Here is a 21,965-nt window from a genome sequence, read left to right on the forward strand (position 1 = left end):
GAATAACATAGGAAAAACCACGTACATTGAGAATCCGCACATCAAAATCCATAAAATAGACATATTACCTTTGCTGATGATTTTTTTTGTGTTGACCAGTGTTATCGAAGCTCTCCAGGTATCTGGGTTCCCGCTGTAGCTGTTCGGATAAGGAGTTATCCAAAGCTATTCGATCAATCCTAATTATGAGCCGTTCCAAGCCTTCTCCATACTTCATCCCATCATTCATGTACAGTTTGATCTTAGTTTCTTCTGTCCAAAGAAAGCTTTTCCAGAACTGAGCTGTATTCTTTTCACCTTCTGGTGAACCCTCTGTATTTGCTCTCATGAAGTCTTCTCTTGATACTGAAGCACCTACTTCCTGGTGCTTGGGTTGATGTTGTGAAGAGGCTTTTTTTTAATTCACCATGGAAAGGATTCTGAAATCATACACCACTGTTGTTGTCTGTGAACGTCCAGGCCTTTTTGAGTTTCACAAGCTCACCAGTGTGCTTTTTTTTTTTTTTTTTTTTTTTTTTTTTCAGAAGGTACCAAACTGTTGATTCGGTCACTCATAACTAGTGGTGAGCGAATTTGATAGGATCAGGGCGTATTTGGCAAGCTATAGCGCTTACCGAATAAGCTGCAGAGGGAACCCGACTTCCTGGATTGCTCCGGCTGATCAGCTGTCCGTCGCCACAACTGCATACGTCACGGCTGTGTGACAGTCACAATACATGCATGGAAAGCCTGTTTGTTGCAGCTGTGGAGCTGATGTCCCATCCTGGGAAAATGTAAAAGATGTGCCTTATTTTTCGGACTATAGGGGGCACCGGACCAAAGACACACCCCAAATTTTCAGAAGGAAAATAGGGAAAAAAAATTAATGTGTCTTACAGTTCGTATTCAGCTTACTTGGGGAAGAGGGAATTGGCAGCTATCTAAATATGGGGATGTAAAAACTAGTTTTGCGATAGTGTTTTTTAGTGTGTGAACGCAGCCAAACTTAAAAAAAAAAAACTCAACAAATCTGGTATCGCTGGAATCGCACCAACCTGAAGAATAGTCGTCTAATCACTTATATCGCACAAGGAATGGCGTAAACAATATATATCACCAATTCTTCACCTTCTGTTGATTTTGTTCATTCTGCCTCCCAAAGATCGCAGTAAGGCTCATGGCACATTTATCCTGGGTTTAGTGCTTACACTGGGGTTTTCACGTAAATCTCCGATTGAGACGGAACTCCCGCCAGAAGATTCCCTATAATGGGGCAGAGGCATTGTGGATGCCATCTGACCTGTGTTGCAGCGGTGACTGTCTTTTTAGGCATGCATAGCAGCGCGGCCCTCCACAGTTTTTAGCACTTCTGAAAAGTACACCGCTGCAGAGAGGCCAGACAGGTTAGAGTAACTCTGCTGCCTCATTATACTAAGGGCCCCCCCTCAGGGGTTTCGTCTGAATTATGTCATTCTGAGATTTATATGTAAAATCCGATGTAAGTGCTCAGTGTAGAGTGCCGGATATTATGTAAAATGTTAACAAAAGCTTCAACTCAGTCAACAAAAAAAATAACAAGTTCCCACTCAGGTCCATTTGTTAATGGAAATATAGGGGGCTTCCAAGTAGCTGGTAGTACAAAAAGTCTGTAAAAGCGCTATAGCTCCTCACACCCCAGTTGAAATTCAGCAAATTTTGTGCTCCCAAATCCAAATGCCCCCTCCTTTCTGAGCCCACAGTGTGTCTAAACCACATTTACCATCCACATGTTTGGCATTTCTGTAGTGATGAGAGCCCACCTAATTTACAGGTGCATGTCTCCAGAAGCATGTGCTGGGCACAACAACGTACTGGCAGGGCCGTATTTGCCACTAGGCACTTGAGGGCACGTGCCTAGGGCGGCGGGATGCGGGGGGGCGCCCTTGAGCTAGGTTTTTTCTTTTTTTATATAAAACTCCGGGGTCAAGTTTCCGCCCCCCCCCTCCTCCCTCCTTCCCGCCCCCCTCCCTCCCTCCCTGAAGACGTAATACTCACCTTCCTCCAGCGGTGGCTGCAACTGCGTCTCAGCGCCTGCAGCGCGTCCTGTCTTCAGCGGTCACATGGTACCGATCATTAAGGGTGATGAATATGCGCATATTCATCACCCTTAATTAGCGCTACCATGTGACCGCTGAAGACAGGAAGGAAGACGCTGAGATGCCAGGAAGTTCTGTGCTGCGCGCCGGTGAGAGGTAAGTATGACGGAAAAAAAGTGGGGTGCCGTGCACACAGGGGGGAAGGATGGGGAGCCGTGCATACAGGGGAGAAGGATGGGGAGCCGTGCACACAGGGGGGAAGGATGGGGAGCCGTGCACACAGGGGAGAAGGATGGGGAGCCGTGCACACAGGGGAGAAGGATGGGGAGCCGTGCATACAGGGGAGAAGGATGGGGAGCCGTGCATACAGGGGAGAAGGATGGGGAGCCGTGCATACAGGGGAGAAGGATGGGGAGCCGTGCATACAGGGGAGAAGGATGGGGAGCCGTGCATACAGGGGAGAAGGATGGGGAGCCGTGCATACAGGGGAGAAGGATGGGGAGCCGTGCACACAGGGGAGAAGGATGGGGGAGCCGTGAACGCAGGGGAGAAGGATGGGGGAGCCATGAACGCAGGGTGGGAGGATGGGGGAGCCATGAACGCAGGGGAGAAGGATGGGGAGCCATGAACGCAGAGTGGGAGGATGGGGGAGCCATGAACGCAGGGGAGAAGGATGGGGGAGCCATGAACGCAGGGGAGAAGGATGGGGAGCCATGAACGCAGAGTGGGAGGATGGGGGAGCCATGCTTGCAGGGGAGAAGGATGGGGGAGCCATGAACGCAGGGTGGGAGGATGGGGGAGGCATGAACGCAGTGTGGGAGGATGGAGTATAAATATGGAGTATAAATACTGGGCCCTATAAGGGGGACACAGTGTGAGAGGACAGTGTGAAGAGGGGACCGGTATAGAAAGGAGAGGTCAGTGTGAAGAGCATGTACCATAAGAGGGACAGTGTGGGGGTCATACTTTGTGCAGACAATATAGTGAGGGGCAATTTTTTATTTGGGAGCATTATAATGACACTTGTATCTTTAAGGGCGTCATGTGGAGACTTTCTGCAAAAGAGCGGCGAAGATGGAAGTCTGCAGAGACGGCTGTGGATGAGAAAAAACTCATCATGGGATCTGGACAAGATGAAGAAAAGGAGAACGGCTCCAGAGGCGACGTCATCTATCAGGTACCTGGATGTAAATGTTATTTGTGATGCTAACTCTCATGTTTTTATATATGTTAGGAGATTTAAAGGGACACTGTCACCTGAATTTGGAGGGAAAAATTTTCAGCCATAGGGGTGGGGTTTTCGGGTGTTTGATTCACCCTTTCCATACCCGCTGGCTGCATGCTGGCTGCAATATTGGATTGAAGCTCATTCTCTGTCCTCCGTAGTACATACTGTACCTGCACAATCTGCAATCTTGCCTTGTGCAGGCGTGTACTATGGAGGACAGAGAATGAGCTTCAATCCAATATTGCAGCCAGCATGCAGCCAGCGGGTAAGGAAAGGGTGAATCAAACACCCGAAAACCCTGCCCCTATGGCTGAAAATTGTTCCCTCCAAATTCAGGTGACAGAGTCCCTTTTAAAGGGGATGTTCAGGCTTGTGATGAGTCTGCAGTCATTCTTTGTGACTGCAGACTTCTGAATTCTCACAGTGCACACTGCACGCTGTCAGGATTCTCTCATGCTGGGGATTTACATTAATGCGATCACGTGCTGACTAGACATGCGTGACCTCCGTCAATGAAAATGAACTGAGCGAGGCCGGGCACATCTAGTCGGAATGTGGTCAGAAGTATACAAATCACATACTTGTGCTGATATGACTGTCCACCGGCAAGGGAGAATCCTAAAAGTGTGCAGTGCATGCGTTGTGAGAATTCAGAAGCTGCGATATCAGGATTCAGCTCTGCAAGTTCCAGTAGTCGTCACATGGACACGTCACTCATATGCGATTTTCAGACTTAGAGTATGTGTCCACGTTCAGGATTGCATCAGGATTTGGTCAGTATTTTACATCAGTATTTGTAGCCAAAACCAGGAGTGGGTGATAAATACAGAAGTGGTGCATATGTTTCTATTATAGTTTTCCTCTAAGGCTATGTGTCCACTTTCAGGATGGCCGGCGGTATCGCCGGAGCGGCTTAGCCGCTCTGCGGTAAGCCCCGCCCCCTTTCTGGGACGCGATGATGCCGGATGTGTTCACAGCACACATCCGGCATCATCGCTCCCCACCATAGCGCCCTGTGCTATATCTTGCGGCGACGCAGCGTCGCCGCAAGATATACGGACATGCTGCGATCTGAAAAGACGCGCAGCATGTCCGGAGTCGCAGGGCCGCCGCGTGCGAGTTACCACGCATAGTGGAGACGGGATTTCATTAAATCCCCTCCACTATGCTGTAACATCTGGACGCTGCGTGTTTGACGTTGCGGCTCTATGCAGCTTCAGACACGCAGCGTTTCCTGCACGTGGAAACAGACCCTAATTGTTCCACTCCTGGTTTTGGCTTACAAATACTGATGAAAAATCCTGACCAAATCCTGATGCAATCCTGAACGTGGACACATACTCTTATGGTCCTGTGACAACGAGCTTCTCTTCTGCTTCTCTTAGTTTTTCACTGAACATTGAGAGCATTAGGGAGAGGAGCTCGTGGGCACATGACTGAGTGTGCAAATCACATATGTCCTTGGCGGAGGGGGGGCACCAAAATGAATTCTTTCCCCGGGTGCCAGAAACCCTAGATACACCTCTGCCGGTATGCTACTGCGAGCAGTGATTACCGGGTCCGGTGGAGGGAGGTCTGTGCACAGGCAGTGAGGCAGGGACTGAGGGTGTGCACAGAGAGGATGGAGACCCGGACACTGCCCGTCCCAGTCTACGCCGTAGCCTAGAGCCCTCATTATCATAGGAATATGTCAGTTAATTGCTTTTCTGAAGCTTTATAGTGTAGTTATAGGTCAGGGAGGGTTGGATAGGGATGAGCTAGCAAGGTGCAGGGACAGGTAGTGATGGCTACTTGCGAACATGTGCGGCAATTGCGGTTTTGCACTTACGATGATACATAAAACACTGCTAGTAGTGTTTTTTCTCATTGCTGCAAGTACCGCATTTGCCGGATGGCGGCAAAACCGCAAGTGCCGCACATGTCTGTAAGTCCCATAGGGAATGAATGAGGCCGAACGCAGTGTTGCCCTAAGTGATCCATTACGCGGCAGATGCGGAAAAACTGTCGGATCTGCTGCAAAAGGCGACTTTCACATCAGCGATTTTTGCCAAAGTCACTGCCGATAGTGTTATACTCACCAAAGGGGGAGGCAGCACTAAAAGTGCCTAGGGCAGCAGAAACTCTAAATACGGCCCTGCGTACTGGTGACTACATTGTAGTGGGCACTGAAATGGCAGTTTGCAATTTTCACTCGGCAACATCTGGAAAACACCCATAGAGTCAAAATCGTCACTACACCTGTAGATAAACTCCCAAAGGAGTATAATTTACCAAATGGAGTCACTTGAGGGGGATTCTTCTCTTCTTCTAGCACTTAGGGGCTCTGTATTTGAAGTCCACAATCTATTCTAGCAAAATTTGCGCTCCAGGAGACAAATTGTGCTCCTTTCCTCCCGAATCTCACTGTGTGGTAACGCAGTACCATGCAGCCACATATTGGTATTTCTACATTCAGCAGAAATTCTGGGACAAATTTTGGTGCCATTTTTACCCATTCCCAGTGTGAAAATGTGAAATCTGGGGCTAAAACAAAATTTTGTTAAAAATGTAGTAATTTTTTTTCTTCACTGCCCAGTGGCATAAAATTCTGTGACACACCTGTGGTCTGGCAGTATAATCACTGCACCGTTTGATAAATTCATTGAGAGATGTACTGTATTTTTCAGACTATAAGACGCACTTTTCCCCAAAAAAAAATTTGGAAGAAATTATAGTCCGAACGTAGGCTTACCGGGGGAAGGTTGCGGCAGTGGGTTGCAGCATCCCTTCCTCAGGGAACCAGCAGCGGCAGAGGTGTGGCGATTCTGAGGCTCGGTGTGGGCGGTGCAGAGTGCATCATTGGTTTCCCTGCAGCCATCTTTCTGAAGCCGTGGGCCGCTGGATGCGGCGCGTGCGCGCAGTGAGATCTCGGTTGACCTCTTGCTCTCCATTTTCCTGAGGCTGTGGACTTGAGATCTCCTGAGACTTCCTGAAACTGAGATCTCAATCTGCGCACACGCGGCCTCAGGAAGATGGCCGCTAAGAAACCGGTGATGCACTCAGCTCTGCTCGCCGTGGACACCGGACCGCGGCATTGCCACATTTCTGCCACCGGCATCCTGAGGAAGGGAACCTGCTCCATGCTCTGCCTCACCGCCGACACCGGACCCGCAGAATCGCACTGCTGGGATTCCCCGGGACTGCAGCGCTGCCCCACTTCTGCTGCTGCCAGCTTCCTGAGGGAAAGGACCAAGCCTCCTGTGACCCGCTCTACCACCGCCAGCCCTCAGGTAAGATACCTTAAATTCGGACAATAAGATGGAACCTCATCTTATAAAAATCTTTTTTCTGCTATTTTCCACCCCAAAATTTGGGGTTCGTCTTATGAGCTGCTGCGTTTTATAGTCCGAAAAACAAGGGAGTTTGTAAAATGGCGTCACTTATGTGGGTGTTCTGGTACCTCATGGGCTCTGCCAATGTGACATGGCATCCTCAAACCAGTCCAGCAAAATCAGAACTCTAATATGGCGCTTCTTCCCTTCTGAGCTTTGCACTGTGCCTGATAAGTAGTTTGCGACCACATATGAGGTATTGGTGAATTCAGGAGCAGTTGCACAACCAATTGTGATTTATTTACCATGTATCCTCAGTGTTATAGTTTCCAAAATGGTGTCACTTGTGAGCTGTTTCCACTGTTTAGGCCATCAGGGTTCTCCAAACGTGACATGGTGTCCACTAATTATTCCATCAAATTTTACATTCAAAAAGTCAAATGGCGCTCCTTCCACTGGTTTTCCCACAAAAGCATGCTCAGAAGAACTCGCACAAATTTGGGGGTCTATTTTTTCCTGTTACCCTTGTGAAAGAAAAGAAAATGTGGTCTTGTTTTGTGAAAAAAACAAAAACAAAAAAGTTAAGTTAATTTTTTTTTTCCTTCCACATTCCATTAATTCATATGAAGCACCTGAAGGGTTAATAAGCTTTTTGAATGTGGTTTGGAACACCTTGAGGGGTGCAGTTTGGGGTATTTTCTGTTATATAGGCCCCTCAAAGTTACTTCAAATGTAATGTAGTCCCTAAACAAAAGGTTTTGTTGGAAAATTGAGTAATTGCTGGTCATCTTTTAAGGCTACGTTCACATTGGCGTTCCGCCAATGTGCGTCGCTGTTGCGCCGGCGACGCAGCGGCGACGCAGCGGCGACGCGCCCCTATGTTTAACATAGGGGACGCGTGCGTCGTTTTGGTGGCGTTTTTCGCCACGTGCGTCGTTTCCGACGCTAGCGTCGGACGCAAGAAAACGCTACATGTAGCATTTTCTGTGCGTCCGATTTTCGTCGGAAAACGACGCACGCGTCGCAAAACGCGCGTCGCGCGTTGCGTCGCCGATGCACGGCGGCGCAACGCTAATGTGAACGTAGCCTTATACACATCTTCTTAAAGTAAAAAAGGAAATTGGTTCAAAAAGTTAGCTCATGTAAATTAGACATGTTGGAAATGTAATATAACTATTGTGTGTAACAACTCTGATTTACGGGCATAAAAAATGAAAACTGCTAATTTTACAAAATCTTCGCCAAATGTTCAATATTTTACCATGCATAGTCATATAGAGCATAGTTTAACAGTATCATAAAGTACAATATGTCACGAGAAATCAGTGGAATCCATTGAAGCATTCCAGAGTTATTACCATATAAAGTGACGCTGGTCAGAATTGTAAAATTTGTCCTGGTCAGGAAGGTGAAAATGGGCTTTGGGTGAAAGGGTTAAATGAAGGTCTTTATTATCAAGGAAAAAAGAAATCCAAACCTACAGGGCCTTGTTACTACTGCACCTGTTCTCATTAAAAAAAAAAATCACTTAAAGGGAACCTGCCACCCCCAAAATCGAAGTTGAGCTAAGCCCACCAGCATCAGGGGCTTATCTACAGCTTTCTGGAATGCTGTAGATAAGCCCCCGATGTATCCTAAAAGATGAGAAAAAGAGGTTATATTATACTCACCCAGGGGCGTTCCCGCTGCGGTCCGGGGCCTCCTATCTTCATCAGATAACGTCCTCTTCTTGTCTTCACGCTGCGGCGCAGGTGTACTTTGTCTGCCAAAGTACTGCAATGCGCAAGCGCCGGGCCTCTCTGACCTTTCCTGACGCCTGCGCACTGCAGTACTTTGCTCTGCCCTCAACAGGGCAGACAAAGTACACCTGCGTCAGAGCCGCAGCGTGAAGACAAGAAGAAGACCTCATCGTAAGAAGATGGGAGGCCCATCATACCGGGACCGCCCATGGGTGAGTATAATCGAACCTCTTTTTCTGCTCTTTTAGGATACATCGGGGGCTTATCTACAGCATTCTGGAATGCTGTAGATAAGTCCCTGATGCTGGTGGGCCTAGCTCACCTTCGATTTTTTTTTTGGGGGGTGACAGGTTCCCTTTAAATAGGAACTGCCTGACAAGGTTAATTAGACCAGAAGATTCTCAAAAGATGGACATCATGCCGCGATCCTAAGGCTGCCGTCACACTAGCAGTATTTGGTCAGTATTTTACATCAGTATTTGTAAGCCAAAATCAGGAGTGGAACAAATAAAGGAAAAGTATAATAGAAACATATGCACCACTTCTGCCTTGCGCAGGCGTGTACTACAGAGGACAGAAAATGAACTTCAATCCAATATTGCGGCCAGCATGCAGGCAGCGGGTAAGGAAAGGGTGAATCAAACACCTGAAAACTCCGCCCATATGACCGAAAACCGGTCCCGCCAAATTCAGGTGACAGGTTCCCTTTAAGGAGAATGTCCGGCCATCTATTCGTGACCTCTAGCTGAAGCTCACTCTGGTTATGCATCAGGACAATGATCCAAAACAAACCAGCACATCCACCTGGCTTACAAAAAACACAAAATTAGGACTTTGTAGTGGCCTAGTCCTGACCTTAATACGATTTGAGATGCCGTGGCAAAGCGATTGATGCTCAGAAACCCCCCAATGTGGCTTAATTACAACAATTCTGCAAAGATGAGTGGGCCAGAATTCCTTCAGAGTGTTGTAAAAGACTAATTGCCAGTTATCGCAAACGCTTGATTGCAGTTGTTGCTGTTAAGGGTGGCCAAACCATTTATTAGGTTTAGGGGGCAATCACTTTTTCACACAGGGCCTTCTAGATTTGGATTCCTTTTCCCTTAATTATAAAGACCTTCATTTAAAAACTGCATTTGTGCTTACTTGTGTTATCTTTGTCTAATATTCACATTTATTTTGTGATCTGAAATGAGGCAAAAGATTAGGAAATCAGGAAGGGGCAAACACTTTTTCACACAAATGTATATTGTATTATAATCTTATGAAATATATTATATACACTACCGTTCCAAAGTTTAGGGTCACTTAGAATTTTCCTTATTTTTTTAAAGAAAAGCACAGGTTTTTTCCAATGAAGCTAACATTAAATGCTTCAGAAATACACTCTATACATTGTTAATGTGGTAAATGACTATTCTAGCTGCAAACGTCTTGTTTGTAATGCAATATCTTCATAGGTGTATAGAGGCCCATTTCCAACAACCATCACTCCAGTGTTCTTATGGTACTTTGTTTGCTAACTGTGTTAGAAGGCTAATGGATGGTTAGAATACCCTTGAAAACCCTTGTGCAAGTCTGTTGGCACCCCTGAAAACCGTTTGGCTGATTAGAAAACCTGGAAACCTGACCTTCCTTTGATCTAGTTGAGAATCTGGAACATTACATTTCTTGGTTCCATTAAACTCTCAAAATGGCCAGAAAAAAGGAACTTTCATGTGAAACTCGATAGTCTATTCTTGTTCATAGAAATGAAGGCTATTCCATGTGAGAAATTGCCAAGAAACTGAAGATTTCCTACAACGGTGTGTACTACTCCCTTCAGAGGTGAGCACAAACAGGCTCTAACCAGAGTAGAAAGAGAAATGGGTGGCCCCGCTGCACAACTGAGCAACAAGACAAGTACATTAGAGTCTGTAGTTTGCGAATCGACGCCTCACAGGTCCTCAACTGGCAGCTTCATTAAATGGTACACGCAAAACGCCAGTGTCAACATCTACAGTGAAGAGGCGACTCTGGGATGCTGGCCTTCAGGGCAGAGTGGCAAAAGAAAAAGCCATATCTGAGACTGTGTAATAAAAGGAAAAGATTAATACTGGCAAAAGAACACAGACATTGGATGGAGGAAGATTGGGAAAAAGTGTTATGGACAGACGAATCCAAGTTTGAGGTGTTTGAATCATACAGAGGAACATTTGTGAGACTCAGAACAACTGAAAAGATGCTGGAAGAGTGTCTGACACCATCTGTCAAGCATGATGGAGGTAATATGATGGTCTGGGGTTGCTTTGGTGCTGGTAAAGTGTGAGATTTGTACAAGGTAAAAGGGATTTTGAATGAGGAAGGCTATCACTCCATTTTGCAACGCCATGCCATACCCTGTGGACAGTGCTTAATTGGAGCCAATTTCATCCTACAAAAGGACAATGACCCGAAGCACACCTCCAAATTATGCAAGAACTATTTAGGGAAGAACCAGGCAGCTGATTATCTATCGTGGGGCAGCATGGTGGCGCAGTGGTTAGCACAGCAGCCTTGCAGCGCTGGTGTCCTGGGTTCAAACCCCACCAAGGACGACATCTGTAAAGAGTTTGTATGTTCTCTCCGTGTTTGCGTGGGTTTCTTCCGGGTACTCCGGTTTCCTCCCACATTCCAAAGACATACTGATAGGGAATTTAGATTGTGAGCCCCATCAGGGACAGCGATGATAATGTGTGTAAAGCACTGCGGAATATGTTAGCGCTATGTAAAAATAAAAGATTATTATCTATAATGGTGTGCCATTGCAGTCACCAGATCTCAACCCAGATCTCTCATTGAGCTGTGGGAGCAGCTTGACCAACTTGTGAGAGGGGCTTCTGAAAGCATAGAGTGAAATTTCTCCAGATTACCGCAGCAAATTAACTGCTAGAATGGCCTGGACCATTTCTCTGCCTGGCTGCCGCACTTCATGTCCTCAGAACTCCCAACCCTTATCCTGGGAGACTTCAACATCCCCATCAACAGCCCCACTTCCACATCTGCGTCCCAGCTTCTATCACTAACCACTTCTCTCGACCTCTCACAGCTCTCAACCTCTGAGACACACAAGGAAGGTAACGCCATTGACCTGGTCTTTGTCTGTCTCTGCTCAATCTCCTACCTAAATAACTTACCGCTTCCCCTCTCTGATCGAAACATTCTCTCCTTCACGCTCACAAATCCTCGCCCACCCCAACACACTCCTACCTACCATTCAGTCAGAAATCTACACGTCGCGTCGGCCCCCTGACGAAGCCGATGCGAAACGCGCATTGGGGATTCGGTGGTGACCCCTGGGAGTCTGCATAATGGGTAAGATTTGGGGAACTGGGTTTGGTATTTAGTGCACGATACCTGATGGTACTCCAATTATGGGATATATGACATGTAGCATAGCATTTACCTGTTCCTTAAACCCCCATTTTGTGACATGCACTAATAGCATTTTATTCATGGAATAGATGCAGACATCCACAGGGGCTGTCATCGGTTTTTTTTCAGTGTTGTTCCATAGTTTCCCTTGTTGAAGTGCGTGTTATTTATTATGTGATGTATAATCATGTATGTGACTGTTTTTGTTGAATAAAATTTGTATAGATACTCTTTTCAAAATTTGGACGTGTACTCGTATTTCTCTGGTATAAATTCATGTCTGCTGGAGTGTCCTCGTTATTGAATTTAACCCCTTCCCGACCTGTGACACAGCGTATGCGTCATGAAAGTCGGTGCCAATCCGACCTGTGACGCATATGCTGTGTCACAGAAAGATCGCGTCCCTGCAGATCGGGTGAAAGGGTTAACTCCCATTTCACCCGATCTGCAGGGACAGGGGGAGTGGTAGTTTAGCCCAGGGGGGGTGGCTTCACCCCCCCGTGGCTACGATCGCTCTGATTGGCTGTTGAAAGTGAAACTGCCAATCAGAGCGATTTGTAATATTTCACCTAAAAAACTGGTGAAATATTACAATCCAGCCATGGCCGATGCTGCAATATCATCGGCCATGGCTGGAAACACTAATGTGCACCCACCCCACCGATCGCCCTCCCAGCCCCCCGATCTGTGCAGCGCTCCCCTCCGTCCTGTGCTCCGCTCCCCCGTCCTCCTGTCCGCTCCCCCGTGCTCCAATCACACCCCCCGTGCTCCAGTCAACCCCCCCCGCACAGCGATCCCCCCCCCCGTGCTCCAATCCACCCGCACGCACACCGATCCTCATCCGTGCTCCGACGCCCCCCCCCCCCCGTGCTCCGACGCCCCCCCCGTGCCCTGATCTCCCCCCTTATACTTACCGAGCCTGCCGGTGTCCGTCTTCTTTCCTGGGCGCCGCCATCTTCCAAAATGGCGGGCGCACTGCACAGCCGGCAGATTCGTTCCAGAGTGAATTTTGATCACTGAGATAGGTTATATCTCAGTGATCAAAATAAAAAAATAGTAAATGACCCCCCCCCTTTGTCACCCCCATAGGTAGGGACAATAATAAAATAAATAATTTTTTTTTTTTCACTAAGGTTGGGGTAAGAACTAGGGGTAGGGTTAGGGTTCGGGATGTGCACACGTATTCTGGTCCTCTGCGGATTTTTCCGCAGAGGATTTGATAAATCCGCAGTGCTAAACCGCTGTGGATTTACCGCGGTTTTTCTGCGCATTTCACTACGGTTTTACAACTGCGATTTTCTATTGGAGCAGTTGTAAAACCGCTGCGGAATCCGCAGAAAGAAGTGACCTGCTGCGGAATGTAAACCGCTGCGTTTCCGTGCAGTTTTTCCGCAGCATGTGTACAGCGATTTTTGTTTCCCATAGGTTTACATTGAACTGTAAACTCATGGGAAACTGCTGCGGATCCGCAGCATTTTCCGCAGCGTGTGCACATACCTTTAGAATTAGGCTATGTGCACACGGTGCGGATTTGGCTGAGGATTCACAGCGGATTGGCCGCTGCGGATTCGCAGCAGTGTTCCATCAGGTTTAGAGTACCATGTAAACATATGGAAAACCAAATCCGCTGTGCCCATGGTGCAGAAAATACCGCGCGGAAACGCTGCGTTGTATTTTCCGCAGCATGTCAATTCTTTGTGCGGATTCCGCAACGTTTTACACCTGTTCCTCAATAGGAATCCACAGGTGAAATCCGCACAAAAAACACTGGCAATCCGCGGTAAATCCGCAGGTAAAACGCAGTGCCTTTTACCCGTGGATTTTTCAAAAATGGTGCTGAAAAATCTCATACGAATCCGCAACGTTGGCACATAGCCTTAGGGTTAGGGTTGGGTTGGAATTAGGGTTGTGGTTAGGGGTGTGTTGGGGTTAGGGTTGTGATTAGGGTTACGGCTACAGTTGGGATAAGGTTTAGGGGTGTGTTGGAGTTAGAATTGAGGGGTTTCCACTGTTTAGGCACATCAGGGGGTCTCCAAACGCAACATGGCGCCACCATTGATTACAGCCAATCTTGTATTCAAAAAGTCAAATGGTGCTCCCTCACTTCCGAGCACCGACGTGTGCCCAAACAGTGGTTTACCCCCACATATGGGGTACCAGCATACTCAGGACAAACTGCGCAACAATTACTGGGGTCCAATTTCTCCTGTTACCCTTGAGAAAATAAAAAATTGCTTGCTAAAACATCATTTTTGAGGAAAGAAAAATGATTTTTTATTTTCACGGCTCTGCGTTGTAAACGTCTGTGAAGCACTTGGGGGTTCAAAGTGCTCACCACATATCTAGATAACTTTCTTTGGGGGTCTAGTTTCCAAAATGGGGTCACTTGTGGGGGGTTTCTACTGTTTAGGCACACCAGGGGCTCTGCAAACGCAACGTGACGTCCGCAGACCATTCCATCAAAGTCTGCATTTCAAAACGTCACTACTTCACTTCCGAGCCCCGGCAAGTGCCCAAATAGTAGTTTACCCCCACATGTGGGGTATCACCGTACTCAGGAGAAATTTGACCCCAATATTTGTTGTCCAGTTTCTCCTATTACCCTTGGGAAAATTAAAAAATTCTGGGCTAAAAAATTATTTTTGAGGAAAGAAAACGTATTTATTATTTTCACTGCTCTGTTATGAACTTCTGTGAAGCACTTGGGGGTTCAAAGTGCTCACCTCACATCTAGATAAGTTCCTTTCGGGGTCTAGTTTCCAAAATGGGGTCACTTGTGGGGGGTTTCTACTGTTTAGTCACATCAGGGGCTCTGCAAACGCAACGTGACGCCCGCAGAGCATTCCATCAAAGTCTGCATTTCAAAACGTCACTACTTCACTTCCGAGCCCCAGCATGTGCCTAAACAGTGGTTTACCCCCACATATGGGGTATCAGCGTACTCAGGAGAAACTGGACAACAACATTTGTGGTCCAATTTCTCCTATTACCATTGGCAAAATAGGAAATTCCAGGCTAAAAAATCATTTTTGAGAAAAGAAAAATTATTTTTTATTTTCATGGCTCTGCATTATAAACTTCTGTGAAGCACCTGGGGGTTTAAAGTGCTCAGTATGCATCTAGATAAGTTCCTTTGGGGGTCTAGTTTCCAAAATGGGGTCACTTGTGGGGGAGCTTCAATGCATAGGCACATAGGGGCTCTCCAAATGCGACATGGTGTCCGCTAACAATTGGAGGTAATTTTCCATTCAAAAAGTCAAAAGGCGCGCCTTCCCTTCCGAGCCCTGCCGTGTGCCCAAACAGTGATTTACCCCCACATATGAGGTATCGGCGTACTCGGGAGAAATTGCTCAACAAATTTTAGGATCCATTTTATCCTATTGCCCATGTGAAAATAAAAAAATTGAGGCGAAAAGAAATTTTTTGTGAAAAAAAAGTACTTTTTCATTTTTACGGATCAATTTGTGAAGCACCTGAGGGTTTAAAGTGCTCACTAGGCATCTAGATAAGTTCCTTGGGGGGTCCAGTTTCCAAAATGGGGTCACTTGTGGGGGAGCTCCAATGTTTAGGCACACAGGGTCTCTCCAAACGCGACATGGTGTCCGCTAAAGAGTGCAGCCAATTATTTATTCAAAAAGTCAAATGGCGCTCCTTCCCTTCCAAGCCCTGCCGTGCGCCCAAACAGTGGTTTACCCCCACATATGAGGTATCAGCGTACTCAGGACAAATTGGACAATAACTTTCGTTGTTCAGTTTCTCCTTTTACCATTGGGAAAATAAAAAAATTGTTGCTGAAAAATCATTTTTGTGACTAAAAGTTAAATGTTAATTTTTTCCTTCCTTGTTGCTTCTGCTGCTGTGAAGCACCTGAAGGGTTAATAAACTTCTTGAATGTGGTTTTGTGCACCTTGAGGGGTGCAGTTTTTAGAATGGTGTCACTTTTGGGTATTTTCAGCCATATAGACCCCTCAAACTGACTTCAAATGTGAGGTGGTCCCTAAAAAAAATGGTTTTGTAAATTTCGTTGTAAAAATGAGAAATCGCTGGTCAAATTTTAACCCTTATAACTTCCTAGCAAAAAAAAAATTTGTTTCCAAAATTGTGCTGATGTAAAGTAGACGTGTGGGAAATGTTATTTATTAACTATTTTGTGTCACATAACTCTCTGGTTTAACAGAATAAAATTTCAAAATGTGAAAATTGCGAAATTTTCAAAATTTTCGCCAAATTTCCATTTTTATCACAATTAAACACAGAATTTATTGACCTAAATTTACCACTAACATGAAGCCCAATATGTCACGAAAAAACAATCTCAGAACCGCTAGGATCCGTTGAAGCGTTCCTGAGTTATTACCTCATAAAGGGACACTGGTCAGAATTGCAAAAAACGGCAAGGTCTTTAAGGTCAAAATAGGCTGGGTCATGAAGGGGTTAATGCGATCTCTCATTTTGACATTTATAACACATGGCTATGAGCATGTGTGAAAGATCTTGATTGTCTTGGTCCATGCTGGGCTGTATTCATTACAGGGTGGATTTGATTTACCGTATATACTCGAGTATAAGCCGAGATTTTCAGCCCAAATTTTTGGGCTGAAAGTGCCCCCCTCGGCTTATACTCGAGTCAAGGTGGGTGGCAGGGTCGGCGGGTGAGGGGGAGAGGGCGCTGAGGTATACTTACCTAGTCCCAGCGATCCTCGCGCTGTCCCTGCCCTCCCACGGGCTTCCGCGCTGCAGCTTCTTCCTCTCTTCAGCGGTCACGTGGGACCGCTCATTACAGAAATGAATAAGCGGCTCCACCTCCCATAGGGGCGGAGCCGCCTATTCATTCCTCTAATCAGCGGTGCCGGTGACCGCTGATAGAGAAAGAATCTGCGGCACCGAAGACAGCTGTGACAGGAGGGGACAGCGCGAGGATCGCCAGGACTAGGTGAGTATAGCATATTCACCTGTCCTCGTTCCAGCCGCCGGGCGCCGCTCCATCTTCCCGGCGTCTATCTGCGCTCTGACTGTTCAGGTCAGAGGGCGCGATGACGCATATGGTGTGCGCGGTGCCCTCTGCCTGATCAGTCAGAGCGCAGAGACGCCGGGACCGGACGCTGGGAGCTGCAAGTAGAGAGGTGAGTATGTTTTTTTTTTTTTTTTTTTTTTTATTGCAGCAGCGGCCATCGCACATAATTTACGTATGTGGAGCATCTATGGGCACAGCTATGGGCCAATATGAACAGTGCAGAGCACTGTGTGGGGCACAGCAAGAAGGCAATATGAACAGTGCAGAGCACTGTGGGGCACAGCAAGAAGGCAATATGAACAGTGCAGAGCACTGTGGGGCACAGCAAGAAGGCAATATGAACAGTGCAGAGCGCTGTGGGACACAGCAAGAAGGCAATATGAACAGTGCAGAGCACTGTGGGACACAGCAAGAAGGCAATATGAACAGTGCAGAGCACTGTGGGACACAGCAAGAAGGCAATATGAACAGTGCAGAGCACTGTGGGACACAGCAAGAAGGCAATATGAACAGTGCAGAGCACTGTGGGGCACAGCAAGAAGGCAATATGAACAGTGCAGAGCACTGTGGGACACAGCAAGAAGGCAATATGAACAGTGCAGAGCACTGTGGGGCACAGCAAGAAGGCAATATGAACAGTGCAGAGCACTGTGGGACACAGCAAGAAGGCAATATGAACAGTGCAGAGCACTGTATGGGGCACAGCAAGAAGGCAATATGAACAGTGCAGAGCACTGTATGGGGCAATAAATATTCAAAAAAACACTTAACCTACTGATGTCTCAATTAATTTTACTTTTATTGGTATCTATTTTTATTTTTGAAATTCACCGGTAGTTGCTGCATTTCCACCCTAGGCTTATACTCGAGTCAATAAGTTTTCCCAGTTTTTTGTGGCAAAATTAGGGGGGTCGGCTTATACTCGAGTATATACGGTAAATCTAACTGATTTAAATGATGATTTAAATCACTAGTCAGTAAGGCTTGATTTAAATCAGTGATTTAAATCAGTTTCTACCTAAACTAGTTCTTGCTACTTTAACATGCAAGTAGATGAAGATTTTTAGAATCACTTTTTATATTACTTTTTTCTCCCCAGTTTAATGGGTTAATCATTCATATTTGGACACCACTGTTCTGTTGTACTTAGGAAGGAGAAAAATAATCCTGACCTTAATAACAATTTAAATAGATTTATTCAACTGAAACAATAACAACATTACAGCATAAGTTATTTGCTTAAACAAACATCCATGTTTGTTAACTAATTTGGCTAAACAAAATATATATATATTATAAGAAACTTAGACTGTCAGCCCAGCCGACACATGAAAAACTTAAATACTACTGTCCCTGCTGTCCTCTGTAGCTCACTTGTCATCATCATCATCTTCTTCTTTCTTCCTATTCATAATCTGGAAAAGAAAAACAAGCTTTCCTGCTTTATTGGGTCCCAACCGATTTCTCAATTTAGAATGAATGAGTCCAAAGGAAGAGAATATTCTTTCAACGCCTGCAGAAGAAGCTACTGCTGTTTAAAAGTGAAATCATTACTTGAACAGTCTCTAAATCCAAGCGCTTAAGTAACTTCCACCAGTTTACTGGTCTGACCTTCCTTAAAATATCTTCAGCCTACATATATTTCTTGAATGGTTCCCCCTTAGCTCTGAAGTTTATTATAGTTGGCATTAAAGATGGATGATTGCTGGATACCCATGTCATAGCTAACTCCTCTTCCTCAGCACTTAGGTTTTGACCCTGATATTGGATATTGACAATATTTGCCAAAAAATGAGCTGGAGTCAGTGCTTGTCCCATTCGTTTGTTTACTGCTTGTAATTTAATTCTGTCCATGTGTAGTTCTGTTTTTAAGTGTTCACTCAGTTCCTTCCAAATTTCAACAGCATCCGCAATAAAACAGCTATTTTTCTGTATTTTGTTTAAAGCTTAAGAGATGGGTTTCAGGAAGCTCAGCATATGTTCAACATTTCTCTTAAGCCCAATGTTGAGGATTTTGGCCGTGACAGTGCCATCTATTTTATCTCGATTTTCTTCACAAAGTGTCATCAGAATAGGCCAGTTTTTGATATACTGCTCAAAACAGTCCACCACAGAGTTCCATCTAACATCTTGTGGGAGCGTTAGCTTGGTTCCACCCATCCTTTTCAGAGCTGCTGCAGCAAAATGATTATTACGGAAGTATTTAGCAATTTCAACAACATTAGCCTTTATTTCTGGAACACTTAAGTCTTTGGCTAAGAGGTGCAGCAAATGAGCACTGCAACCATATGTTATTAGCAGCTTTGTATTCTCTCCCTGCTCTTCTAAATCTCTTCTCATCTTGGATACGTTTGCAGCATTGTCAGTGACCAAACTGCGTACAGCACGGTGGCGCAGTGGTTAGCACAGCAGCCTTGCAGCGCTGGGGTCCTGGGTTCTAATCCCACCCAGGACAACATCTGCAAAGAGTTTGTATGTTCTCTCCGTGTTTGCGTGGGTTTCCTCCGGGCACTCCGGTTTCCTCCCACATTCCAAAGACATACTGATAGGGATTCTAGATTGTGAGCCCCATCGGGGACAGTGATGATAATTGTGTGCAAAACTGTAAAGCGCTGCGGAATATGTTAGCGCTATATAAAAATAAAGATTATTGTTATTATTACTAGACATTTGAATTTTTGTTCACATGTCGTTATAGCTTTTACTGCCACTTCTTGTAAGTATTCTGCTGTGTGTGCATTTCCTGACGTATCAGGATCATTGTGGACATTACTCCACCCATCAATACTTAGGTTAACAATTTTACCCTCCAGAGCTGTTGCACATTGCTCCATTTCTCTGTCATACACTTGATCCAGCAGTTTCCCTGCAACATCAGCTCTGCTGGGTGGACTGTATCCTGGTCTCAGTGACTGAACCATATTAATGAAATGTGGGTTCTCAGTCAGACGGAAAGAAGAGTTCGTTGCATAAATAAACTGGGCAATTTTTTCATCAATCAACTCTTTTTCTAATCTGCTAGTTCTTATCACAAACCTATCTATGGTGGTTCCAGGAGGTAAAGGTTTTTTCTTCCTTTTGGGTGATGGTGATATGTGGCTGTGGGTGTCTGATGATGATGCTGCTGCTAATGAAGCACTATCCTGGATGGATAACTCTGAAACTGTAGAACAGGATGATGGTGATCTTGGAGGTGGATAGTTTCCAGAATCCATGAATTCCCCTAAACCAAAAAAGTCAATGCTGTTATTTTATTGTTTATACAATTTCTGCTTATTGTACACAACACATCACTGCCCCTGCCCCAAAAGGAATATTTGTTTTTCTTCATAACTGTACCAAATGACAGTAACATGCAGTAATAATAAGAAATATAATTTTTCTCACACATGACAGTTCAGTCTTTAGAAATAGGATTCAATAAAAATGTTTACCAACCTGAAGATCCTGCCTGTTCAGAAGTGTTTCTTTGGTCATCTTCATCACCGCACTTCTCATGATGTTGCCTCATTCGCGCCACCAGGTCTTGCATCTCTTTGTTGCATCGTTTGCATTTTGCACGCATGCCTGCCTTACCGATCGGCGAAGGAGCTTCATTAAAATATTCCCAAACTGGGTCTCTTTTACGGCCTGTTGCCATTATAAGGAAAGAATGTAATAAACCTCAGATCGTACACACAAACAGATCCAGACTTGTCTGTCTGTGGCTATGCTGCAGTATTGTGCTCAAAGTTTCACTTTCATTTTCTTGTCTGCTTGCCCTTCCTCCTCCTTACACTTAGATTCACATTCTTCTTGTGTTGTGCAGATCTATTCCACTCCAAACAATAAGAAACATATTGTCTTGGACTTGGCACTGAAGGGGTTGATTCTGTATTCATAGGTTTGTAGAACAATAGGATTAAGGTCTTTTTCTCAATTCTGTTCATGTTGTAACATTTTTGCCGTGAAGAAAAGGCTGGGACCTCTGCGGAGTGAAATTCAGTTTTGAGAACTGCGTAAAGGTACCTTCACACTCAGCGACGCTGCAGCGATACCGACAACGATGTCGATCGCTGCATCGTCGCTGTTTGGTCGCTGGAGAGCTGTCACACAGACAGCTCTCCAGCGACCAACGATGCCGAGGTCCCCGGGTAACCAGGGTAAACATCGGGTCACTAAGCGCAGGGCCGCGCTTAGTAACCCGATATTTACCCTGGTTACCAGCGTAAAAGTAAAAAAAAACAAACACTACATACTTACCTACCGCTGTCAGTCCCCGGCGCTCTGCTTCTCTGCACTCCTCCTGTACTGGCTGTGAGCACAGCAGCCGGAAAGCAGAGCGGTGACGTCACCGCTCTGCTTTCCGGCTGTCCGACGCTCACAGCCAGTGCAGGAGGAGTGCAGAGAAGAACAGCGCCGGGGACAGACAGCGGTAGGTAAGTATGTAGTGTTTGTTTTTTTTACTTTTACGCTGGTAACCAGGGTAAACATCGGGTTACGAAGCGCGGCCCTGCGCTTAGTAACCCGATGTTTACCCTGGTTACCAGTGAAGACATCGCTGGATCGGTGTCACACACGCCGATCCAGCGATGTCTGCAGGGAGTCCAGCGACGAAATAAAGTTCTGGACTTTCCTCAGCGACCAACGATCTCCCAGCAGGGGCCTGATCGTTGGTCGCTGTCACACAGAACGATTTCCTTAACGATATCATTGCTACATCACAAAAAGCAACGATATCGTTAACGATATCGTTGTGTGAAGGTACCTCAAGTAAAGCGAGCTTCTGTGATAATATAGGAGAGAAACTGCCCACTAATCCTACAGAAACCTCTGGAAGAGCATGGCATTGTGAATGTTACACATATACAGCCTTTATTCTACTGAGTTAAACAACTCAGCTTTATCTCATGATGGAAGAACCTTTGGATGGTAAAATATTTTTCTCAAAAAGCAGTTTATTGAAAAAATTCCGATTTAAATAAAAAAAGCGATTTTTTTTTTTTTTTTTAACATTGATTTTTATCCACCCTGCTTCATTATATAGATTTGGGGCTGTGTGGCCAATTGGCTACTAAATACTGATTTTGAGCATGCTCAGTTTAAAAAAAAAAAAAAAAAAGAAAAAAAAAACGGATTCCAGCGCTGGATTCCGTCATGTGACGTACCATGATGGATCCTGTGTCCATATGCTTCCATTCTAGCCATCGACTAATTCCAACAGATCCAGTGCATGACGGACGAAAT

The 21,965-nt window shown here is 45.7% G+C and overlaps 1 protein-coding gene across 2 annotated transcripts in view; it reads left to right on the forward strand.

The window, feature by feature from the left end:
• The window catches only part of SMARCAD1 (SNF2 related chromatin remodeling ATPase with DExD box 1), a 168,493-nt gene that overhangs the window by 15,502 nt on the left and 131,026 nt on the right, over positions 1-21,965 (forward strand). Inside the window, exon 2 of one of the 2 annotated variants that reach the window (XM_069743576.1) lies at positions 3,091-3,231. The exons of the other annotated variant lie outside the window; for it this stretch is intronic. The gene's annotated coding sequence lies outside the window, so the exon portion shown is untranslated. The remainder of the gene's footprint in view (positions 1-3,090; positions 3,232-21,965) is intronic. 2 annotated transcript variants of the gene reach the window in all.

This window comes from Ranitomeya imitator, chromosome 1 (assembly GCF_032444005.1).
Source record: "Ranitomeya imitator isolate aRanImi1 chromosome 1, aRanImi1.pri, whole genome shotgun sequence".
In the NCBI taxonomy this organism is placed as follows: domain Eukaryota; kingdom Metazoa; phylum Chordata; class Amphibia; order Anura; family Dendrobatidae; genus Ranitomeya; species Ranitomeya imitator.